The 27,011-nt window shown below is 35.7% G+C and overlaps 1 pseudogene; it reads left to right on the forward strand.

The window, feature by feature from the left end:
* The first annotated feature begins 187 nt into the window (after positions 1 to 187).
* Positions 188 to 24,164, forward strand: LOC103696060 (annotated as a pseudogene).
* Positions 24,165 to 27,011: the final 2,847 nt, after the last annotated feature.

Consider the following 27,011-nt stretch of genomic DNA (forward strand, 5'->3'; position numbering starts at 1 on the left):
AAATATAGTTTTTATTAAATGGACTGCCATATTAAGAGTATTTATAAAAATCAGTGTTTTATGATATAAAAAATAAATATAAATTTTAAAAAATATTTATGTAAATTTAAATTTTTAGATGGAAATTTATAATGACAGCCTGTCATCGGACCCGGCGCATTCGGAATCGGGCATCATGGCCGGCTAGTTTTCGAGGGGGGGCCCCTCTCGTTTTACCGCAGGCTGAACGAGGCCAGCAGCCGGGTTGGACTCTTCCTCAAGCTCCTGTCTTCTCGACGAAATGATTGTAGTGTGAGACGGAGAAGAGCCCACAAAAACCTCATCGTCGTCCTCCTCCTCCTATAAATACCAGTCCCCCCGTCCTTTCTTGATCTATTTCTCGCTTGCTCGATTCTTCGCTCCCCAGGAGTAATAAAGGGAGGGAGTTAGATCTCTGGTAGAGCTCTTCCGATCTCCTGCCGGCGGAGGAGCGAGGTGGGAAGGAATGGCGGCCTCGAGAGCGGACGACACGGAGCTCAGGCGGGCCTGCGCCGCCGCCATCGGCGGTGGGGGAAGCAAGGAGGACATCGTGCTGGCGATCCGAGTCGCCAAGGGCCGCGGGATCTTGGAGAAGCTCGGCCGTGTGGCCAAACCTAGGGTTCTCTCCCTTACCGGTACGCTATCTTCTTTCCTCCCGAGTTCCGTGGCTTTATTGTCTCGGGGTTCTGTTCTATTTACTTCTTTGTTGCTGGGGACTATTGGATGATATCTTCTTTGACTTCTCTTTCTTTCTATCGAGGTCTGCAATTGTTCAATGGAAAGTTCGTTGTTCTTGAATTGCTGAAAATATGTGGCTAAGGATGCAATTTTGGATCTTTTTTTTTTTGCTTTTTCTTGTTTTGGTTTTGATCGTTTGCGGTTATAGCGATATCTGGAGTACGAGGTCAAAGGTTGGAGGCTATTATTGAGTATAACAGCGAAGAGAAAACAAAATATTGTGATTACTCATAAAATGAGGTAGCATCTGGGTTTAGTGTAGCACTAGAAGTTCGATACTACGGTTTGAGAAGATGGTGTCAAGATATAGCTACATTTGGCTGAAGATAGTGAAGTGTCATATGTACCAGAGTTTGGAATCAGTTCTCATATTAATAATAGGGAGCTAAACTACTCAGGTTGAGGAGGATCTGATGAAAATTGAAGAGTGCTGATTGATTAGATGCTGGATGGATGATATATGAAGTTCACGAACTCATGTTTGGTTTATGTCTGTTTCTGATGATTGATGCAAATTGAAAAGGAGTTACTGAATAGTCTGAATTAGAGGCCAGCTAGCTATGATGCCTGCAGGGGTGTGTTGTGTTTGGGGGAAGGTTTCTCATAAGGCTTCAATGGGTTATACTTCACTAGAGTCATTGATTGAATAATTGACAAAAATGTAGGAAGGATATTTATTGGCATACAAAAGGCTGTCTTCTCAGGTGTATCACTAAACTGAAATATTGAGCAATGGGAAATAGTTCGTGGATGAGTAGATTGGGATTTGGTATCATAGGTAGCCAAGGATGTCTGGTTGTAGCTGGGGGATTCATGTCTTATAGTTGCACCGGACATTTTTCTTTATTTCTTAGTGTTCTGGAAGGGAATATACTTGTTTAAGTTTCAAGTGGTTGCATAAAGTCCCCTTTTATTGGAGCGTTAAGATGATCCAGCTATAATCCAAAACCAGGAACATCAGAAAATCTTGAAAAAATGAGGAATCTTTAGAAGAATGACTTAAAATATTACAATTACTTTGGTAATTCTATATCTTTCTTTCTTGCCTTTTGAATATGAGGTAAAACATGTTAAACCTTTTTTACATTTCTAATAAGGGTAGCTTGTTTGATATGGCATCATGCAATTAGCCATGGAAAATATGTTATGAGCCAGAAATACAAAGCATGAAGATTAACATATATATTCTCTAATGAGTTAAATTTGGTTACTAAAGTTCTGAAAAACTACTTGTCATAATCAACACCACCTATCTAAAGGCGGTGGTTTGAGATCATAACATCATTCCACACACGCAAGGTCCATAGTATTGAGGATTATAATGAGTTTGAGATGCTTTCTATCTTCATAATGCAAGACATAGTGGTTACTTCTTGCTCTTCTTATTCCCTAGTGTTCCAGATGTTTGAGATCTGCTGAAGTAATGGGTCAGCAAAAGTGAGTCATTTTATGAACATGGAATAACTTTTGACAGGTTGATCATGATAATCAGATTACACCCAGAAAATTATTGTTTGTTTTATCATCTCTGAATGTTCTCTATGTTTTATGCATTAATGACTAGCTGGTTCATGCAGCAGCTAAAAATTCATCCAAGGGTCGGAGGGCTAAAGCTTTTCTCCGTGTCTTGAAATATTCCTCTGGAGGAGTACTCGAGGTGATTTTCTGTTGAATTAAGAGTTATAGGAGGTTATATTATTATATCATTTTCTAACTCCATTGAGAGTTATTGTATGAGTGATGTTTAATGGCAACTTTTCTCGTGAAGTTTCACAAATGTATCACATATTTGCACTAAGAAACACTTTTTGCTCCTCTTTTAATAGCTAGTAATCACCAATCCTAGCATAAATGTTGGATATTACTTACCATAGGTTGAAGTAACAATGTTAGATTTTATGCATTGGAAAGTTTATCAAGGTTATGTGATATTTTGAAGTTAGTCATAGGTGAAAAAAATTGCAGGTAGATGTTGAATAAATTGGGATTCTGGTAACTCAACCAAGAAAGCCTCCAACATCCTGAGCAGCAGAATTTTCAATTTTTCAGATGTCAAAATTGCAGATATCAAACCTGTACTTGTTTCCTACTGACTGTTTGCTTTGCAATTATTTTTACTGCATATGCAGCCTGCAAAACTCTACAAGCTAAAGCATCTCACAAAAATGGAGGTTGTTTCAAATGATCCTACTGGCTGTACATTTATTCTGGTATTTTTGCCTACCTTCCTGGTTGCATGTATTTTCAGGGTTAGAAGTTTCCTATGTTGGTTCAATAAATTAATCAAAAAGTTAAAATAAAGCCTTGTCAGTTGGTTCAATTGTCCTATCTGAGATATTGGTAATATTTCTGAGTAGTCTACTTGTTTCAATTGTATGTTGTGCAGGGATTTGACAATCTTAGAAGCCAGAGTGTCACCCCTCCGCAATGGACAATGCGTAACATAGATGACAGGTGATCGCTTGGAAACATTGCAAGTAGTTGATTTTGTACTTTTAAGAAGTCTTATTCTGCTGATCTTCTTCTGTTTGATATCATTTTTGTGCTTTTGCATGCAAAAGAGGAATACTTAAGGGAATTTTAAATGAGACTTTGATTAGTGATTTATTGTATAGTTTCACTTGATCTTTTTCTTGCAGGAATCGGCTTCTTCTCTGCATTTTAAACATGTGCAAGGAGATCTTGGGTCGCATTCCTAAGTTTGTTGGAATAGATATTGTTGAGATGGCTCTTTGGGCAAAGGTGCGCTTGAATATATTCATCTCAAATTCTCAATCACTTAAAACTCTATTCTGCGCAGACTTTTATAACTGGATTAAATGCGATCTGGCTAGCATCTAAAATGACTCGCATTTGAACCTGTATATGCACACGCACACATACATGTTTAATGCTTTCTTTTAGATAGTGCTGGTCAACTACTAAAATATCAGGTTTGCTGTGCTGAAAGTAGCATTAAGAATATATGAAAAACGATAAAGACATTACTTGCAGCCGGATGTTCATGGAGCACTTATTGTATAAGTGAAAGATGTAAAGGGAATCTTGATCGCCATGAACATTAGTTTGAAGGTTTGGCTGAAACTCCAAAAACAAAATGTTTCGGTTTCTGCTGCAATCAATTGGAAATGCAATTGCTTTTGGAGTTCCAACTAAAGACCAAAGTTGTTATATATACTATATGGGCAATTATCGTTGGTCTTTTGTTATTTCTTCATGTATTTGAATTTCTAGAGACATTTGTTGAAATCAAATTTGAACAAATTTTGAGAAGAATAGAATTTTTTTATGCCTTTTTTTTTAAATTCAAAACAATTATTTTGATGACATATTTGGCTGTCTTAGGGCTTGTATTTTGTAGTTAGATTGTTGTGCTAGTTTGTCAGCGAAGAGTAGATGATACTTTATACTCCTAGATAATGTAAAGCATGTTTATAATCTTCTTTAAACTGAAAGTTTTTTATTTTTTTTATTGCTTCAGTATTAAACTAAAAGTGATATGAACTGCAAGGTCCCAGACATTAAAACATAATTTTAAATCATTGCTAACTTTATTTTCTTTACCTGATTTATTTTTCATTTTTTTTATAATATTTCTTCATTTCCGATGTTTTTAAGATTGCTGCTAATACTATTACAACTGGAGTCAAAACTGTCGAAACTGAAACTCATTTAGTGGCTGAGCTGAAGCCACAAGCAAAATCAAGTTTTCAAACCTTAATTGCCAATAAACTGTCACAAACTAAGTGCAAGACAACCAACAATATTATTTGATAGACATTCTTTGTTAAGTATGTTTAAGATAATCCAAAATTAATCAGTAAGCATAATAAAATTTGATACCAGCAAATACAAGGAGCCCCTATAGATACTGATGAATAATAAAAGAATCTTTGTTAATTGGGAGATAACTGTATTGATCCTTGCACAGGGAAAAAGATAATGAAGTTTTCCTTAACTCAGACACATTTGAATATGTGTACCATGTCCATGCACATGTGTAATATTCTTCATTAAGTATGTTAAAATAATCCAAAAATTAATCAGTAAGCATAAAGAAATTTGATGCTAACAAATGCGAGGAATCTGTAATGGTATTCATGAATAAAAAAAGGACCTTTTCTTAACTGGTAGCTTACTGTAATATTCCTTGCTTGGGGAAAGAGATACAGAATGAAGTTTCTTCTAACTTGGACACTTAACAGTGTAGCTTAGAAAGACAAGATAAAGAGTTGATCATGTATCCTCAAGGAAGAGAGATAACCAAGTTCACAATGAACTGAATGTGAGGAAACTTTATAGGTACTTATAAATAAAATATTAAAAAACTTTTGTTTATCGGAAGATTACTGTAATGAACTAATGATACTTGGTTGGGGAGGATGATAGACAATGAAAATTTTCCTATCTCATGTTGTAGATTACAGAGACAAGGTAGGGAAAGAGCCGATCATATATACTGTTGAAGAGGGATAATCAAGGTGACAATGTCATTTCGGAGGAGAATATTGGTCTACATAGCCGATCCAATAGTATCCTAACAACAAGGAGTGAACCTCATGATTTTCACCATTTATCTTCTCTGCCATGAGAAAGACCAAATAAAGAGTTGATCGTGTATCCTGGCTGGAGAGAGAACAAAGTTGATCATAGCATTGGACGGGAGAACAGTGTTCTGCATAGCAGATCCTACAGTGTCCTACAACAAATAGTAGAATCCTTCAACCACATGATTTTCATCATTCATCTTCTTTGCCATTACGTACTCTGGAAAACAATGAAGTAGGAACAATGATACTCAATAAATTGATGATTTGGTGCGTCTATTAACAAGTGATATATTTAATGGACACGTAGAAATATACAAGTTGATGACTGAAAGATCAATGAACAAGGATGAACTTTTCGAAGTCTGGTTTTGCAAAATGCTCTAATAGCCAAAGTAATTAAGGAAAATTAGGTTAGGGTAACCTCTCTTCTGAATAGCTTGTATGGGAGGAAAATTCTTTCTTTATTTCTCATAAAAAATGAGTAAGAGAATAACTTGAGGTGTCTCTATTCCTGTTTTAAAAATCTAAGTGTGTCACCAGGTTTTGAGCAAGCCCTAAATGGAATTGCATTATAAATAAGATGTTGGAATCACAATAATAGCCTTCTCAACAAGGAACTGAGAAAGAAGCTTTTGTTCAACATTGCATGGATACCTCAACTTTACAAAGTTAAAGTAATCCACAAATCGTCTTGAATTCTAACTGCAAGATTATAAAGAAATGCCTACCATGTTCTTATCCCAGTCTATACAGTCCATGCTGAAACATACTCTTGGTCTATCCAACATCAGTAAAAGATTTATTTTAATCAACCCCAAAAACATGAATCATAATGCAAAAATGGATATGCATGTGCTTTCAAAATATTTGCTGTTATTTGAGACAAGGGAAGGCTTTGAGGTCAAACCTATTTCTCATCCTAGTAAATGTCTTTGAGATAAAATAACTCTAGTGACTCCTCATTACATGTAAAACAATAGTATTTTGCTTCTATTATAGAATTTCTTAACTTTTGAGCTCAGAGCTAACACAATGCAATATACCGTGGCTAACCATCATATTGATGGAGACTTTCATTCTCTGCTTTAGACCTGTCTTTGACCCTCTCTTGCATGCATTTTGATGGAGTCTGAACATGTTCATGGAATCATGCTCTGTAATGATCGGCTTACAGAATACTAATTTATGTGAAATCTGTTTAAATGATCAAGGACACTAACAATCAACTTATAGAATATAATGCAGATCAGAATAACGTATACTCAAGTGATGTAACAATCAGTTTCATTTTTTTTAAATACATTCGATCGCTTGAGATTAGGAAAAGACATTGTGTTATATGATATAGTATGATGCTAGCAAATTCATATTAGGATGCATCTTGAAGCAAGAGTTTTCTTCTGCTTGTTTTTATTTACAAAATTAAGCATCATTTTCCCGGATCCCTTTTTTTAATTTCCTCATGGTAATATGAGCATTTTTATTATTGAACAGACATTAAATATGTATAATAATTTGGCTGTTCATGCTGTTAATCAGCTATGATCTTGAATCCTTGATGGATCTGGTTCAGGAAAACACACCCACAGTGAATAGCCAAGTAAACATCCAGGATGGACCAGCTGCATCTGTCATAATGCAAAGGGATTTGAAAGTTACCGTTGAGAAAGACCTTGTTTCACAAGAAGAAGAAGAAGACATGGAGGCTCTTCTTGGCACGTGTGTATTGTCTATATGATTGTTGTTCAGAATGTTAATGGCTTTATGATCTTTTTGCTTTCATTTCTATTAACCTATTATGCTGGCCCTAAATCTTCTTGTGGAGTTTATAGTTTGTGTTGAAGAAGGGTGTTTTCTGATTAATATAGTAAACATGAATTTTTAAATTATTTCCCCCTTTACGTTTTCAGTTTGTTTCGACACAACTTATGAAACCAAAATGTTAGAATTATAAGTTGGATCATCTTTTTCTTCATGTAATTCGGTTTAGAACTTTATGCCCCACCTAGTCTAGACAATTGGAATACTAAATTTTAAGAATTAGCTCTTCCTCTTTGCTCAATCATAGCTTGCTTAACTGCAACTTTGAGGCAATTTTGACGTAGTCTTTTCATCCTAAGATATGAGATGATGCTGTCTTCTTGTTTTTATAAAAACTGATCATCCATAACCTAATTATAGCCCTCAGATGTTGTTCCACCAATTTGGATTTTGGGGTTGGCTTTAGATTCTTCATTAATAATCCTTGCTAAGGCTATCTTTAGTGTTATTGCAAGCTTTCTAAATCATTTCTCAGAAAATCCAACAATGTTAACTTAGGTTTTTCCTCCTCATTCTGGATCTTCCACTACTTATTCAAGAACATCTTTATACTGAAGCCTTGTAGAATACTGGTTGTGCATGACCACATCATGTAATTCAGTTTTATATCACTTTGTCCTTAATTGTTGCAACTCCTACACCTATTGCAGTGCGCTTGTTCAGTTGTTCCTTACTCTACCTAATTCTACTAGAACCATCTTCACATTCTCAAGCCGAAGTTGAACTTTGGCTTGCGAAGTTAAAGCAACGCTTGAGCTTGTTCAATAGTAGGCTTGTCCAGTTAGCATATGAGTGAAGATTGAAATTTTGGTATCGAACTCAGCTTGTGCTTCAATATCTCTTTCATACGCTGACCCAAGCCTGAATGATTTAACATTCGGCTCAGCTTAGCTTGTTTGAACCCTTGTGCATGGGAAAAGGTGGGTAGTGGTGTGATCATGGTAACGTGGCATGCGGACAAGAGAAGGTAGTTAAGTGTGGTTGAGAAGCAGAGAGAAGTTAATGCAAGGACTTTTCATCTCAATCTTGCTGGGGTTAAGATAGGTCATATCATGTACTCAAATAGACAATCTTGGCCATTGGAGAATATGTGTTGCCATGATCAATACTTTGGCATTACAATATGACGAATCGGCAATGTTTTTTTTCTTGTTAATTCGGGCTTCTTGTCCTAGGCTGTCCAAAGCTATCTCTAGTTCAAACCTTTTATATAAAAAGTAGAAACATCCACCCTATAGTTGTTCTGACATGGCCTGCCAGTTGGAATGGAAACCTGGCGAACTGGACCCTAGTCCAGTTTGGTTCTCTAAGAAGAACAGATTTGCATTTGACCTGGTGAAACCCACTAGACATAGCCAGGATTCATGCGACCCAGCCGACTCGGCGGCTGTCAGCGACCTGGATTTGTCATTTTCTTGAAAAGAAAATCCCTTGTAGAGCTAGTATAAGAACTGAATTGAACCATGGAACTGTTGTGAGAAGCTTAATTTCTTAGCATCTAAGATATGTTACTAATCTATGTCATTATCATAATAAAACATATTTATGCTAAACATGTCTATAACTAATTTAATTTGATTGTTAGAATATTCTGTTGGTCCTATTGCCAATGGTTGGACCGATTAATCAGTGACTCAGCCCTTGGCGAGGTCGATGTCCGGTGCAGCTCTGATAACTATGATCTGACCCTTGGTAGCAGAAAATTTCTACCAAGCATAGGACACCTAGATCAAAAGCTCTTTGGAAACCCAACCGCTTCCTGCTTCTTAAAAGCTTCTTTACTTCAAGTTTTTTTTAAAGTGTCCATTTCCATGCACCTTCTTCTGCTTTTAGCAACTAAAATTTGCCTGGTCCTTGATTATGGGTCTTCTATACAAATATCTTCATTAAAGTTCTTATTCAACAATTTTTATATTAATTTTTCTTTCTTTTATCTCGCCATCTTTAAGCAAATCCTTTCATCCTTAATCATAATGCATCTAATGTGATCTATACCTCTTGTTTCCTCTCCCATATTGTAATTCTGTAAAGTTTATTTACTCCAGAACCTTTCTTTTAACATCATTCAAGCTTGGATGAAAAGGTTAAGAGGATTTGTGGTTGACAGCCAGCTGTTAAAAAATAAGTATGAAATAAGGAGTGCATTGTATTTCTGATGTACCTTTTTGGTACATTCGAACATATGGTAATTAAGTGAAGCCTATGAAAACACATTCTTTTGTTTCCAAGAAAGTGCAAGCAATCTTAACATGTCTGTGCTGTTTTACACTCCCGTTCTCTTGGTACGTTGGTTGCTTTTACTTTGTTTTTAGTATTTCACACAATCACATTGTACTGATACAGGTATGTTATGGGCCATTGGTGAAGCAGAGGCATTTTCGGAAAGATTGAAGCGGGAACTTCTTGCTCTGGAAGCAGCAAATGTCCATGCACTATTGGAAAGTGAATCCTTGATAGAGGAGGTAATACTGTTTAAGTTTTCTGCACATGTTAATCTGTATCCAGTATGATTAATATATAAAGATTAATCTGTATCCACTATTTTTTTTAAGCTTTTTCTTTCACATGAAATGCAGAACTCTTTGAGATATTTTCTATAACAACAAGTTTGGCTGTTTGCAAGTGCGATAGAAAATGACCTTTGTGAGGTTCTTGAAATGAATTAGTATCATAAGGTCCTAGGAAATCTTCTAAAATCGAATTATTGTATTATGCAGGTACTGCAGGGACTAGAAGCAGCTTCTGTATGTGTCGATGATTTGGATGAGTGGTTACGCATTTTTAATGTGAAGCTCAGACATATGCGAGAGGATATTGAATCGGTATGATCTTATTAATATTTGAATTTAGAATGCAAGATTGAACTTCTTCTATGAGAATCTTGTGATGTTGGTGTAGTCTCTACAGGTCGTGATTTTAGCTCATATAAACGAGTAGGATTTACATGGACTAGGTGAAGCATTGAAAATCCATGGTTTCTTTCTTCTAGTCATGCTTCGGGCAAAGAGCTAATCTAGTAGACATATCTGTGTCTCTCTTTGAGATTTTGAACACTTTAAATCAAGGTCTACCAGATTTGGTGCCTTGGGCTTGTATTCGACTGGCCGTTTGGTACGGCCATCAGTATGCACCATACCAAGCTAGGGCATACAGAACCTTAGGGAGGGGAGGGGAGGGGGGGGGGTGGGGGCGTCTTACCTTGAGGGTGGTTGCGGCGGTCGCGACATTCAAAGAGAGTGGGTGGGGAGCAATCAAGCATTCAGTGGAGAGAGAGAGGGTGTCTTACCTTGAGGACGGCCGATGGTGTCGTGGAGTCGGGGGGGGGGGGGGGGGGTGGGGGAGTGACCATCCAATGGAAGGAGAGAGGGAGGGGGAGGCTTACCTTGAGGGTTTTGACAGCATTCCCGGCATTGAAGAGGAGAGAGTGCGAGGCAAGCGAGCAAGCATCTAGCGGGAAGAGAGAGAGAGAGTGCGAGCGAGAGGGGCCTCAAAGGTCTCAACATTGGAACCCTCAAAGTAGCCCGGGGGCAGGGGTTTATAAATCGAACCATCCCGATTAGGTGTCAGTTTGGTTCTACGAGCTGAATCACTCAGTTTAAGGTTGGTTCCGCGAACATTGCTTTAAATGTTTTGGTTAAGGATTTGGTTGTTTCATTCATGAGGCCTTTTTAATTACATTACTCAAAATTGTCAAGTCCAACCCTCTTGATGGAGTTGTTTCTTGCCTTTATTCCACTTACATGCAATAGATCTTGTGATTGTTAGAAATGTTTGTAATTCTATTTACAGACTCCGTTTGGTTTGCCTATGATTGCAGTTGTAGGAATTATCACGATCTATTGACTGATAACCGCAAGCGCATGGTTGTTTAATGTAAAAGAGGTCTCATAACCCTGAAATTGATCAAGAATACCACCTTTATAAACAATGAACTATTTAATACAGTTGATCAATCGTTTATTTAGTACATCTTTACTATTAATATAAGCTTTATATTATACTATATAATGTTTGTATAATCTTATGTTGTAATAATATTTGTTTTGATTATATTATTATTAGTGTACATTATATATTATATATTTTATCCTAGATGTCATAGTATAGAATTATCATAATATTGTATACTATATTATGGACATATGTAATGATAATTGCAGTATGCTTATTATTATACTATGTTAATTTAGTGTGCTCCTATTATAGTATGCTTTGTATATCATGATATAGTATAAATATAATATTAAAATAATATGATTGTTGTATTATATTATATTGTTGAATATATGATAATGTACCCAAAATCATGTAATAATGTTAGTGATCTATAATATATATTATATATGCTGACTTGATAATATAAATAACATAATAAGATGATATTATATGTGGATAATCATTATACGTTGTAAATATGATTTATTTATTCCTATATTATAGATATAATATAGTATCATTGTAATATTCCTATAATAATATTTATACTAGTAATATCATACCATTGTTGACGATATGATTATAATATGCATATATGTTGTATTTTTATTGTTATAATTTTATCATATTTTAATAAATATGCTACTATAATAATTATATGTATTGATATTATTTATATTATATATATTGCTAATATATACTAGTTATATTGTGTGAAATGTGCTATATCAAAAATCATATGTCCACCGTTACAAATTGTACAATTGCGATTATATATTATGATATTGACATAATAATGTTGGGACTACCTGCCGAGCCTGAAGTATTTCGAACGGACGTGGGCCTGGATTTTAAGCCCGATGGGGCCTGGCCGGGCGTGAAATTTGAGCCTGGCTATTAAATAGCTGGACTCAGGTTTACATTGGCCAGGCCCGAACCTGGAATTTGTATAATATATAATTATATGAGATCATGCAGTCGGGAAGCAACCCATCTGGATTCCCCTAGAATTTAATCAAATGTAGATGAATTTTTTGAATTATGTTGTAAAGCAAGTTTTATAAGTAGCTGCATCTATCTCTAAGCTCAATTTACAAAAAAAATGACTTATTTAAAAAATATATAACTGGTTTATAGCAATCAGTATTTCTTATTTCGTTAAAATTTTTCAGCAAGTAAAAGTATTGCCCATATATATGATCACAAGAATGTTGTCTTGTTTGTAATTGTTTGTTATATTTCTTCCTTCTACTGGCATTACAATTTCCCTAAATTAGCTAAGTCATATTTGCAGATTGAATCCCGTAACAACAAATTGGAAATGCAATCTACAAGTAACAATGCACTTCTGGATGAGCTGGATAAGTTACTTGAACGCTTGCGTATTCCTTCTGAGGTTTGTCTTATTGCTAATTGGAACACGATTACTTTGTTTAGTCACATCATGCATATTGATATGTGAACCTCAAAGTGAACCTTGAATTTCAGTTTAGTCATTTTTCTCTGCTTCAACTTTGCAGTTTGCAGCATCATTAACTGGAGGTTCTTTTGATGAGGCACGGATGCTTAAAAATGTTGAAGCATGTGAATGGTTGACAGGGCCATTCGCGGTCTTGAAGTGCCAATTCTGGATCCATGCTATGCGAACATGCGAGCAGTAAATCTCCATTACATACTATCTGATCTACACTACATACTTTCTGATCTACACTTTTTGATCACTGGAGAATTCTGTTTACTTCATATGTAGATATGTGAGTTTGTGAATTGTTGAGATAATTCAATATACATGAAAGGCATTATGCCTGCTACTGTGAAAATATAGATAAGCATGTTGAAATATGGTGGTAAGGATGAAGTTAGGGAAACTTCCATTATTGGAAGTCTGTAAAAAAAATATGTGTTATATATCTAGAAGGACTCTCATTTGCGTTAGCTTCCCATGTTATGTTTGTAATGGAACTGCATCCGATAAATTGTTGTTCATGTTCCATAGAATAATACATTCTGAGTTTGGTCCTCTATTTGTCCTCCAATCTTAAAGTTATTTTCATCTGAAAATTGCAGAACATCTGAACTAACACATATATATTCAAAACTTGTCCAGGTTAAGGAAAAGCGAGCGGAGTTGGAAGAAATTGAAAAAATACATTTGTTCGGAGAGCATCGAATTCTGAGAAACTACTTTCTAGTTGGTAGACTTTCATGATAAGTGACAAGAGCTACTTTTCACAGGTAATAATTTTGGGCCTCTCTTATTTAAAAAGAAAATGAATATTTTTTTTGGGTTTCTGATAGATTAAAATATGTCAATTTGGTCAATTGAACGTCAACTTGAGGTTCCTTTGGATGGTATACAGCGAGGACAATTAAAGAGGCCTGATCATGCAGATCTAAGGTATAAGTGCAGGACCTATGCACGACTGCTGCAGCACTTAAAGGTTGTTATTCTTCTGGCTCTATGGTTTTGAACAGAAGCTGTTACCTTGCATGTATCTTATCTAATTTTCTTTTTACCTTTAATTGCCATAATCAGAGTCTCGACAAGAATTGCTTGGGCCCTTTGAGGAAGGCATATTGTCATTCCCTCAACTTGCTACTTCGTCGAGAGGTCAGGAGTAAAAACCATTATTATATGATTATTTTGATAGCTTTCAACTTTATTTGTATTACAGTGTTTGAGTTGTTAGGCGACATAATTATAGAAATCCCAAGGAATAAAATGCAATAGACATGCAATAGAATCTTATTGCATCAAATTTCCTAATGCTTTGCATTACTAAATGGAGTTATAATTCCTTGTGCCATAATATATTAGAGCTATTTGTGGATGAACCTTTATGTCCAATTCTTCTTGACACATATTCTTTGTGCTGTAAAATTACAAACATATGATTGTGAAGTCAATATGCGTGTGTATAATGGCCATGCTGGACTTTATAGTAAAGTTATATATGAACACGTGAATAAACATGAGTTTCGAACATATGTATAGAGGACTCAAATATTCTTTCTGATTTATGATATTCAGCTCGTGAATTTGCAAATGAACTTCGTGCAAGTACCAAAGCATCAAGAAATCCAACTTTTTGGCTTGAAGCTTCTACAGGTTCCAATCAAACGGCAAATAGCACAGATACTTCCACAGTTTCTGAAGCATACTCAAAGATGCTTACCATCTTATTCCACTTCTTGTAGATGAGGTAATTTTTTTGCCTAAGCATGCAATGAATTTCAGTTAGGCTCACTGTCATATCAAATATTTGCTATGTTGCAGAGTTCCTTTTTGCACATTTCATGTGCTTTGAAGTTCCTGCATTGCCCCACCTGGTGCTTCTGCTAATGGTACTAAAAATGGATCTGATGGCAATGATGCAAACAGCGATGATCTCAGCCTTATGGATCCTGATGGAAATGATATCAACCCTAGTAATTATATTTCTTTGTTCATTAATAGATATCATCATAGTTGGCATTTTAAATTTTAGTAGTTGGCAATTTCCTGATGTCAAATTTCTTTCAATCTAGGTAATAATTCTAGTGAGTTGGAACATTGAATGAAGCTCTTCAGGATCTGCTTGATGGAATCCAGGTACACTTTCTTTCTTTTCTTTTTCTAACTGATCAGTAATATACTAATATACATGTGTCTATATATGCATGCACGCATGTATATATACATAAATACATTTGACATTAAACTAAATCTGAACATGTTTTCTACACATTCTTATACTACATATTACCAAGTTTGGATAGAATACAAAACTTGGTTTAAACATTGACCAATTTCAGTTTTGCGCTTAGGGCCTTTATAAGGATCTAATAATAAGCATGGTATATAAATATATAGATGCATAAATATATCTTGGTCTAATGTTGGATGGCATTTGAAACCTTGCATACACTGTCAGTGAGGTCACAGATATTGCTAGGGTGAGAGGCATGTCTTTCACCTCGTAAACTTGATTGCTGATAGGATGGTGGATCCATGTGCCTGGAGCTTCCCCTTGTCTGATCTTGCGATTGCTACTATTTTTACTTCATTTTCTTTTGTGTACTAAAAATGAATATATGAAAGAAAATGGTGATTTAGATGTATTCCATATCAATTTTCTGTGTGATGGGATGCTCCTTTCATTTGATCAAATCATTAACTGAATTGAGGGAAAAAATGCTAGATGTCTATATGCTTCTTAAGTAATGGGGTATATGCTACTAAGGCTCATTATCCAACACATTGATATGTCCAACCCCTCTTATCCCATATCACTCAAAAGTGCTTATATAGAATGGATGAAGAACATTGAGGTTGGTTTCCACACTTATCATGGTTTTCTAGTCATCCTGTGACCATTCTTCATTATTGCAATCATCTTCATCATGCAACAATAACGTTGCTTGTGTAATTTGCTTTTCCTTCATTCTATTTCTTGTTTCTATTTCCTTCAACCATGCAATGACGTGGAAATACTTAGTGCATCCTATTACCTTGCCTCACAGACCACACCATAACTTGTCACTTTATCGCAATTGTCATGCATGACATTTTGATTATCATTACTTCCGCTAAACAAAGTTCACACCTCATGACATGGTGCTAATTGAGTAATCAACCACTTGGCTCCGAAGGTGGTGTATATTTGCTACATACAGCTTGGCAAAATAGGGAAATGGTCGCGCCTCCGCTGCTGCCCCTCCGCCGGCCTTCGTCCCTCGCTCGGCCTCTCTCTCTCTCTCTTTTCTCTCTTGCCCTCTCCCCGCCTCTTTTACTGTGTCGGTATGGTCCGGGCACGCATGGCCCGTACCGACTCGTCCCGTCGGGCAACCGGTACGTGTCCGCATCGGTTCTGACGACATTGTCGTATACATTAACTGTGACTAAACTGATCCTTTAGGCAATAACTTTCTGGAAATATAAGTGTATTCTTTGACTTGCAGAATGTAATATATGCTCTTTATTTTTTCAGGAAGACTTCTCTGCAGTTGTAGATTGGGCATACAAGATTGATCCTCTGCGCTGCATATCAATGCATGGTATCACAGAGCGCTACCTTTCTGTCAGAAAGCTGATGCAGCAGGATTTGTGCGTAAGTTGCTAGATGACTTGGAGTCGAAAATATCAACTCAGTTTGGCAGGTTAGTGCTGTCCTCAACTCTCCAAAAGATATGTATATCTTTGTTTAAAGGAAGCTCCTTTATCTCCCTTATGTAACTGCTTGTCTGCATTGCAGTTTGTTGATGAAGCTTGCCATCAGATTGAGAGGAATGAACGTAATATACGACAAATGGGAGTTCTATCTTATATCCCAAGGTATAATCTGTCCGCAATTGAACTTTGAATTTGTTCCATGATTTGGTTGCATATGTGTGATGTCCCATGTTATGTCCCTGGTTCATAATTATATATGAATATTTATGCTAGAGGTGAGAATGAGTCAATTGGGTCAGATTTAGAATCAGGTCAGCTACATACTCCCAATTTAAACTGACTATATGCTTGATCTAAATTCCATACCTCATCCAACCTGCTTGACTGGCCTAGAGCTGCAAAGTGCCAGTCCTTGACCTAATTGAACCCCATGCAATGCTATGGTTCTAGGTCCAAAGTTCGAAACAGGATCACAGGTAGCATCTTTCCAACCCCAAATCAAAATTCAAATTTAAAAAAAAACTTAATTCGAAACATATAGAGATGAGGTGGCAGAGTAGTTTCCAAACCTTCCATATAAAAGCTCTCTTGTTTTGTTGGAGTTTGAACCCCTAGCCAAAAGATGGAAGGGGCAAAATGAGCTCCATCCCAGAACAGCTGGCTAAAAGTCCTTGTATTTGGTTTAACCAGCAGGGTTTCCTACTCCCAATGGGATATTGAATAACAAAATAAATGTAGACTAATTTCTGGCTGAAATCTTCACAACATAGAATAGCTGGATACTTTTTTGACTCATATAAGGGAATCCTAAATAAGTAATAAAAATCTATCAGTAATTCCCTTTCTTTATTGTCTGGGTGACCCCCCTACTAGACTTACATTAGGATGACTCATCATAGGAAATCAGCAGCCAACAAATCCCTGAATTGTAGGACCTGCGTTGGACATCTAAACTATCCTTAAAAATCAGAAAAAAAAGGAATCCTTCTGTGATCTGAATCTAGTGCCTAAGATAAGACCAATTAGAACTTCTCTTGGCTGGCTTTTCTTTGCTCTGCAAGAGCCCAAAGAAAGTCTTGCATTGAAGTTCTTTTGAGGCCCTTTGCTGCATCAGGCTTCATTGCTTCTATCATCTAGATAATAAATTGCAACTATCTAACAGTTTGGTCCATTACGTTTTGTTGTCCATAACTGATTCATTTTAACTGAATATTATAAATGTTTTACTTTGGTGTACTTATCTTTTGCCATGTTTGGGTTCTTTCCCTGTTACATAGATTTGCTACTCTCGGCACACGAATGGAGCAATACATCCAGGGGCATTCCAGGGATTTGGTTGATCAGGCATACACGAAATTAAGTGAGTGTATAAGCTCCCTTTCAGTTTGTTTACTTGTGTCTCTTCTTTTTTATTTTCTCAAATCAAAGAAACTGTAGCTGTTACTTCATGCTATGCCAGCAGCTGCATTTAGCTTAGGAATTAGAATGCCTGGTTTGAGTCAGCCTCTATGTTGCAATTGATCAACATGATCCTGAATGATCAACCTATATACATCTGAGTGTTCTAAATGCAGTGTCTAAATTCCCTCTCTTGAAAAAAAGAAAGAAAAAGGCGCATTGTAATGATTTGAAAGTTGAAAACAGGTTAGTACAATGTTTGCAACTTTGGAGAAAATTGCACAAAGTGACCCAAAGTATGCCGATTATTGTACTCTTGGAAAACCATGCAGCTTTCCAGAACAGGTAAGTGTTAAAATTAGTCTGTCATATCCTTTCTTGTCCTCTAAATTGATGGTATATTGCTTGTTGGTTTATGATGCTAATTTCAGTTGATCTAGTGTGCGCCAACTTTTAGATGAGATATAGTCTTAACTTGTAAGAAGCGTATATTTGGATGCAGTCTTTATGATTTAGCAAATGTTGTGCCCACACTTGCGAAGTCCTATCATCAGGCTAGTGAAGCTTATGAACAGGCTTGCACACGCCATATAAATATGATCATTTTACATTGTAAGTGGCCTCGTTTCTGGATTTAGGCAATGCCGTTACTTCTTTGAGATAGCAAATTCTGGATTTAGATATTCTGTAGCTCTGTTGGTTTTTACTTTTTACACTGATGAGCTTCCCATGAAATTTCAGTTGGGAATACATGCTTGATAGGTGTTGATATCAATAATATATGGTAAGTTTGCTTTGTTTGCAGCAATTTGAAAGATTATTTCAGTTTGCCCGGAAAATTGAGGATTTGATGTACACAATTACTCCCGAAGAGGTGAGGAAATCATGAAACCCTGCACGATCATTATGTGGTATACTTCTGTGGTTTATATCAAAGCAATTTTTTTCCATTATTTACAAATTCCAAACAGTTCCTAATGGATAGAACTTGTGATTAACAAGGATAATATCACTTTCTGAACCATCCAAACACAATGGATTGCCCTCAGCATACTAAGCAGGGACTTTGGATGTTCCTTGTATGGGCTCATTCTGTAAATATTCTTCAGCTCTCAGTCATACCTATTTAGTTAAAATTTATCATCAGGCATAACACATATTAACTCCACATAGCTGCACACTTGCATGTGGAGCTATACATACGGCTCTGATGAAAATGATTGGGCATTGCTAAACAAGAATGTTCTGTATATTTAGAACTGATGCATTTGTTTTGCATTACCCTACAAATAGAACATCTATATTTATTTAACAAAAACACTTCATAGAAAAGAGGAAAACAACCATAATGGTTTGAACTTTGAAGTCAGTTTGCTTTAACAACTTAATGTGGAAGTACAGATTTCATGGTCATAGATGAACAACCAGGTTCAAGCACACTAGAGGTGCCTAGTTTGAACCTGGTTAGACAGCTAATTGGCTCTGATAAGGAAAGATACCCAAAATCTGTGTCGACAAATTTAGTAAAATAGTGAGAGGAAGACCTAAGATAACATGGATGGAAGTTAGTGAGGTTTTTGGAACAGCTTGCGATGATGGTAGAGAAATAGCTCTTACTTGGAATTTTCAGTATATGCGGAGTTGTAAAACGATCCCAAATAATTGGATAAAGTTTGATCATTACTGTTCTGGTTATGGTAGAGTGGCAATTTTGGTAAAAGGCCATTTATTGGAAAAGCAAAATGCATTCACTCATGAAACTGATTTCAGCAACTACTGCAATTGATTTGCCTCTATTTGTTTTTTCACTTTTTTTAATTTTCTTCCTTCAATGTATCACTTTTGTGCTGAACTTTTCTAGTTTGCATGTTAAATCAGTTCTGAAGTTCCTTTGTTTATTGAAAGATTCCTCTACATTCATTAGGACATTGGATAATATAAATGCTGAGATCTCTGATTATTCTGGTCGCTTTCTTTGATTTCACTATTGAATTTATCACACTGGGGCTTGCCTTCTCTATTTTATAATCAGTTTTAAAGCTCTTGTGTTTATGAAAAACTGCTCTAAATTCCACTGGGGCCTTCTATAAGATATAGATGAAATCTATAAAATTCGACACTGGTATTCAGATTGGTTCTGATTGAAATTTAACATTTTGGTTTCGATATGTCAGGCATGTTTGCAATTTGTTTGAATTTTCGTTTTGGAAGATTTATCCCTCAAAATCTGGTCAAAAATAGCAAAATCTATATCAAAGTAAAGAGAGGAGAGTCTCTTGAACATTGCAACTTTGCATATGATGGAAGAGGTACATAGGGCATTTTATAGATGATTAGTCTGGATTGTATAAGGCTAAAGCTAAGTACATACACCGTCTTAATAGGCCAAAACCAGGTTGAAGCAAAGATCATCTATTAAGCCTCTAAAAATAGAATAAGATTTGCGGACTTACCAATAACCAGCTCAATGACGGGAGTGTCATTTCTAAGTTCAAAATATTATTGGGTCTGATGTCAAGGAACATATGTCAGTAGGGATTTGGAGTTCTTTAAACAAAGTTCATCATTGTGGCAACTAAACATGTGCAACAACTGGAACATGTTTCTATTTCTTTCTGCACCCTATCTCATGCAGAAGCCATCACTCATATCATGAAGAGAAGGGCATAAAAGATGGGCATCTCAGAAGGGTTTGATGAAGTTGTTCGATCAAAGATTACCAAAATGGCAACCATAACTAGTCTATATTAATAGGCTTTCAACCGTCGTAACAACAAGGTGGTGGTATGTAGCATGATGTGATAGAGAAAGATGGCTAAAGATTACTAAACCTTTACCTTCCCAATCTTGTTCATCCTGAGGAGTAAAGTAGCAGAACTTGAGATGATGATTTTTTATTGAGATGACAGTCAGAGCTTTCTTTTTGATGAACCAAGTGAGTTCCTTATCAATAAATTTATGATATAAAAAAATTTACTTTGGTTAAGATTTTTTACGGTAGGAAGTCATGGTTATGCTGGACCTTTAGACCGTGTATTTAACATTCAAAAATATGCACAAGTTGACCCTTTCGTTGATATCTTTAGCATAATACATTAATACCCTACCTTCTAAGCAGCTTTTATGAGCTCTTCCATACTTTTCGTATCTTGACATACAATTATGCTCAGTAATATTGCAGATCTAGAATTGATCTTAATAGAGCACGATTTTAGTTGTAAACCTTAGTAGTGTCCATTTTAAGAAATTCAGTATGGCACAATTAACTTCTAGTTTAACTCCAAAAAGTCTACGCAGATGGTATCTTCTTACGGTATTATTCATGTTGGATCCGATTTTTGAGTCCAGGAAGCCATTAGGTTCAGTGTTCTGATTGAAACCTTTCTTTGACTGGTATGCCTGTGGTGAACATTGAGGACCCCTGTCATCGCAGACCCTTGCTTTTTTAGGCCTAATTTTTATCATTTGTTGTGTTTATTATTAATTCATTTTTGACTCTTTCATGACAATAGAAATAGCATTTAGAAGCCATGTAATTGTCTCTGTTGATTGTTGTGTCTGACAGTTGGTTTTAAATGCACAGATCCCTTTCCAGCTTGGACTTTCAAAAATGGATCTCAGGAAGGTGTTGAAATCCAGCTTATCTGGAGTAAGTCATAGCACATCTTCGTACTCCTTAATCTCCTGCATGGTTACTAGGAAACATATCTTTCCCTCTCATATTAAGAGTTTCATGAGAGAAATAATTTTAAAACAAATTTTTGATTTCATTTCTACAAAAGAAGAAAGATGGCTGAAAGTGCATGGGATCCGTACAAAAATTCTTACTTTATAATTAAAGTGCTGGAGAAACTAGTGGAAAAACTATTTGCAAATTAGTTCCTCTGGTTTTTTAAGTGTTTTGTACTTGTTTCCTGCTTGTTTTGACATATGGATTCCTGTTTCTTGCTGACGAAAATTTTCAAACCACCATTTCCCACTTTCTGCTTAATTATTCTATAATCCCACTTTCTGTTTCGACAGCTGTAATGTCCATAACACCAATCTGATGTCAATTTCTCCCACTGCAGATCGACAAGTCCATCAATGCCATGTTTAGGAAGTTACAGAAGAACTTGACCTCTGAGGAGTTGTTACCTTCTTTGTGGGATAAATGCAAGGTATTCTGTTATCTTCTTTGATTTGTTGACTATCTGAACTCTGAGATGCAATCAAAAATTTTACCGAGGCATTGATGTCTCTAAAAATCTTCTAGTTTTAGGTAATTTTACTACTAAAGAAATTTAAGGTTGCAGTCATTCTGGGTCATAAACAGTGAAGAAGAGCTGATTTATTATTGAAAAATAAAGCCTATTGAAAAGAGATACCATGTTATCCAGGACGGCGATCATCTTTTTTCTTATCTCTTTCTTTTTTCCCTTTCATTTTTTGCACAATTATTTGCTAAATTGTTATTTGCATTTTGATGTGACATAAATGCATTTTTGGCAATTTGCTCATGTTATAATGACTGCAAAATAACATAACCATATTGTTGAGACAATATTTTAAGGTTATGTATTTTAAAAATGGAAAATTGCATTCAAGTATCAGTTTCCCAAAAGCTGTAGTGAACTTTATTTATAGAGACCATGGAGAGAAAAAGGATACCTTGTTTTTGGAAACTGGGTGTTAGGTGGATATGATCTCATTGGTGCCTTTTCCAAATTCTGGTGTAATGACACTGGCATGAAGGATGTTTAATAATGTCCCATAAGAAATTGAATAAAAGCTGTGCTGGCCTTGGGGAATGCTTTACCCTTGATGGATGAAATGAATAATAAATGTCAAAAAAGAGTCTTGTTGGTTAATCTTTCAATGTTCAACATGGAAGTGCAAGACATTTGTATATTTAATGAGTATGAACTTTTGATTATGGGGCAGCAATGCAACTATTTGACCAAATAGGGCTGCTGATTCTATGTAGGCCCAAATGAAACAGACTCGTAATCCGCACATATATGCCATGTCTTGTATATTAAACCTTTTGCATGGCTCTAAGTCGATGGCGCTATATTTGGGGGGAAAAGGTAAAAATAAAACTGATTGGTTAAAGGGTATTTAGAAAATACTGCAATCTCCATTCAGCATTTCTAGATTGGCTTAGGTGGTAATTTTTATGGGATCTCTAGTAAGATTTTAGGGCTTGTTTGGATGTTTGAATATAGTATTTGTTGATAAGATATGCTGCAACGAGAGAAATCTGAGAAAGGAAGCTAGTTAACGGAGATGCTTAAGGGATGAATGGGGACCATGGAGTCCATTATACCTAAGGTTTTAGGTATAAGATATCTCACCATTTTAACTGAACATATTATTTGAAATTTAACATGATCGGAAGCATCTTTGGCAAGCTAAAATCCCTTTGATCACCCTGTCTGGACCACCTCTGCGGAGTTCATTGTCCCTAAGATTTTAGGTATAAGATAAATGACCATTTTAAGTGAATATATATTTGGAGTTTTTCTGGATCGGAAGCATCTTCAGCAAACTGCGACCCCTTTGATCGCCCTGTAGTTGGACCACTTCTTCTTGGAGCTCCTGAAGGGTTGGGAATGCTGTTTCTGGGTAAGATCATCTGGTGTCCAACAGGCCCTTATTGTTGGCTCTGGACACATGCGATTTATCATTGGACCCTTCAATTTCATCTCTTTCTTCTAAACATCATTTGTGAAGGATATATAAGGGCATGGCCAGGGGTTTAGAATGCTGGCATAGCTGTGAGATTGACGCAGTGTGCCATATTGTGACACCAATAGGCTATTTCTCTCTGTTTGTTTTTCCTGTTATCTTCTTATAAATGCTATAATAACGGTATCTTCTGCTTTAAATGATCTTTCCACCAACTTATCTCTGTGGTCGGACTGAAACTGCAGCTAATTCATGACTTCTTACCTAATCACATCTAACGAAAATATGACGGATACTAAATGGAAACATATTGCATCAAATGTTTCCAAGGAAATATGTGCGAGAGAATATTGTGGTAATCACCTGACGTTTACCATTTAACATTGCAGAAAGAGTTTTTGGACAAGTATGAAAGCTTTGTTCAACTGGTTGCCAAGGTTTACCCAAATGAGACCATCCCATCAGTGGTAGAAATGAGAGAGCTTCTTGCTTCACAGTAATATACATGTACATATTAATGTTGTAACATTTCCTGTTGTTGAGGTGATGTAATTTCCCCTTTTTGTTCTCCTTTTCCTGTGCTATTCATTTCGTTCGATTTGTAAGGTTTTTTGCTAGTTTTTGGTGGATAGTCATATTCTGCTGACCTACGGGAACACCTGTATGATTTTGCGTGACATTTAGAGGCCAACCTACTTTTTCTGGAGGAGATGTTTATCTCAACCAGTTGTATGCATATGATAATTTCCTTTCTTTCAAATGTATAATCTACCAAAATCCTGCACTTGAAAGAATTACGTAGATGGTTGTTTGCACCATCCTAAACAAGTATGAAGGGTAATTATTTTTCATTGCATGGAAAATTATCCTTGTTTAAGTAATCCTGTTTCTCTGGGAAGGTAATGTGGAATTCTACTACTCATTCCACGCATTCCATTCATGTTGGTTTATTTTTTGTTGTTTCCTGAATCTGTTTGGCTGGGAGTCAGGTGAAAAATCTTATTAGTCAAAAGTGAAGCTGAAATCATGATTACGGTCATGTCCTATTTCTGTATAAATTACAATTGCAAGTTCTACTACTAGAGCGTTACCTGCTGCTGTTTCTCATACCATCTTCCAAACTTGTTTTCTCCTTGGCGTCGAGCAATTTTTTCCCCCTCTTTGGTAATCCGTGTGAATTACATGCATGAAATTTTTATTTAATCTCAGCTTGATATATATTAGTTTATCTTGAAAAGTGGTATATCACGTTTGTGACAGCTTTTAAGAGGCAGGAGTTATGATTCCACCATCATAATTTTACCACGAGACATCCACAGTCCCCCTTTGGGTTTGTCTGTTGTTTCACATCATTTGAGAAGGAGACTCACGAGTGTTTTTAGTTGAAGATGAGGTGATGTTTCAAGAGAGGAATGCCTTTGAATCATCCAGGCATGTTGGCTCTTGCAATATGTATGACTAGTGTTGATGCATGTGGTTTAATAGGTTCAAGGAACTTTTGAGGGATGTGGACACTGATAGGCTGATAGCCGTCTCCTAGAAAAAAAGGCATTCTTTTTGTTGAACAACTGGCGACAAATTGACATTATTGACAAACCTTCACCCTAACCCTTCATATATGGCACCAATCGCTCAATTTGCACCCTATTTATAGTTGTAATAGTCTTATTCTATTCTGTATTTATATCTATACCATGCATAAAAGTGCGAACAATTTCTAGTTCAAAAGTTATCAAGGCCTTTGAATCTACCGGAAGCAATCTTGACCATTTAAACTATGTGAAGAATTTCTAGTACGACTAAATTCTGAAAATAGGTTCAAAATTATTAACTTATAGTCTTTGGTTATTATATAATTCAAAAAATATTTAAAATTTTGTTGAGGATTGTTAAATGCTAATAGTTTAATCATGGAAATTTGATATTTTTATGCAAAGTTGTAATTTTGTGAACTTCAGAGAAAATCATCATTGAATTATCACTATAAATATGGATCACTTTTTCATGAAAAAAACTATTAGAATTTCATAAAGAATCATGAAAAATCAATTACAAATCTTAAAATTATTTTTCTCTAACAAATCCAACATCTATTTGTTATTTTTTGTAAAAAAATATTTCTACTCAAAAATTGTTGGTTCCATGTAGAGTGTAATAGACTTCTACGCTTGATTTAGTAGATCTTTAAACTACAATATTAACATGAATTGCAATATAATAGTTTGAAATGTTATTATAATAATTATATAATAATTGCAATGCGATATAATTGGATAGTTATCTCAGTTTTTTAGTTTTTGAAAATGAATGCCTCGAGTAACTTGATTTTGATAAATTTTGTAATTAATTCATGATCAATGATAGGTTTTTTTGTTAAGTCGAATACTAATTCTAGCATGAATATATCCAAAAAAATTAAAAAAAAAGGAGGTGACAAAGAGAGGAGGGAAAAGACTCATAGCCTTCCCATATTCAGCCATCAGAATATTGTGCAACATATGAGGCGACCCAATCGGCTGCCTTATTTGCTGTTCAGTAAATATAGGTGATCCGAAAGACAAATGTCCTACAACAGCCGGTGCTTATTACCTACCGTGACGTGGCCCTGGATCCACCCAATCACGATCGCCGAGTCTCTTTCCTGGTGAATCCGATCAACTCCCAAGGTAAGCTGCATGTGGGTGATCCCTTCCCATACAGCTTTGATCTTAGCTTCAAAAACAGAAGTGTCGTAGAGTCAACTGCCTCTAGATGCAACCAATCTGGAATCGGGATCTCTTATCACAAACTTAGCACCTCCAATTTTTTCTTGAGAAAGCTCGAGGATGGCAGCTCAATGAGACAAATATCGTCTGAGTTGCTCTAAGAGTTGAATGGGAGACCCAAGTATCTCTTACGATCTTAGATCCTTTGACTGTCTGAGCCTGTATGAACTCATCTGCATGATGAAGTGCCCTATCAGCCACAGTTATAAAGCTCTGCCTCCATCCCTCAAATATTCTGGCATTTTTGTCCAACCAAACATGATAAACAATATAGGCAGAACTGATTCCCTCACACCGGTGGCTAGTCTATTCAGAGAACCTTTTAGGTAAACAAGGATTTTGATTCTATTTTTCTTTCTACACGTACAATTGTATATAAACATATCTTGTATTAGTTATGATGCACATGCAAACACATGTGGCTACTAAATCTAGATGAACTAACATATTTTTTTTAAAAAATAAATTCTTTCTTATTAAATTGGATTGCCATTCAAAATAGCAAGTTTTATAACTTTCAACAGCGAAATTTTATTAGTTATTATAAGCATATTTTAGCTTTTCAATAGAGATATAATATCTACGTGTTTGTGCGGATTGAATTGTTTATATAAGATTTGTACCACCCTGGATGATTTTAGCATTTTTTTTGTTTTGCTGTATTAATGTATAAATCAAAGCAAGTCATAACACATTCGATTTTTTGAACCATGGTTATGGTTATCCCATTTAATGGATTGTGAAATCTAATGTTGACAAACAAATAAAAAAGTTGCATTTCGTTTATTTAGTGTATTTTTTTACAGAATATTTATTAAAATAAAAAAAAACCATTCCAATCATTAGGGACTAGGGAGCTAATTATTATTATTTCAAAACCCATGATGTATTTAACATATATATGGGTAGTGTTTAAATAAAAATAATTGATTGAGCTTTCAATATGGTGGCTTGTTTAAACAA

This window comes from Phoenix dactylifera, unplaced genomic scaffold (assembly GCF_009389715.1).
Source record: "Phoenix dactylifera cultivar Barhee BC4 unplaced genomic scaffold, palm_55x_up_171113_PBpolish2nd_filt_p 000007F, whole genome shotgun sequence".
In the NCBI taxonomy this organism is placed as follows: Eukaryota; Viridiplantae; Streptophyta; class Magnoliopsida; order Arecales; family Arecaceae; genus Phoenix; species Phoenix dactylifera.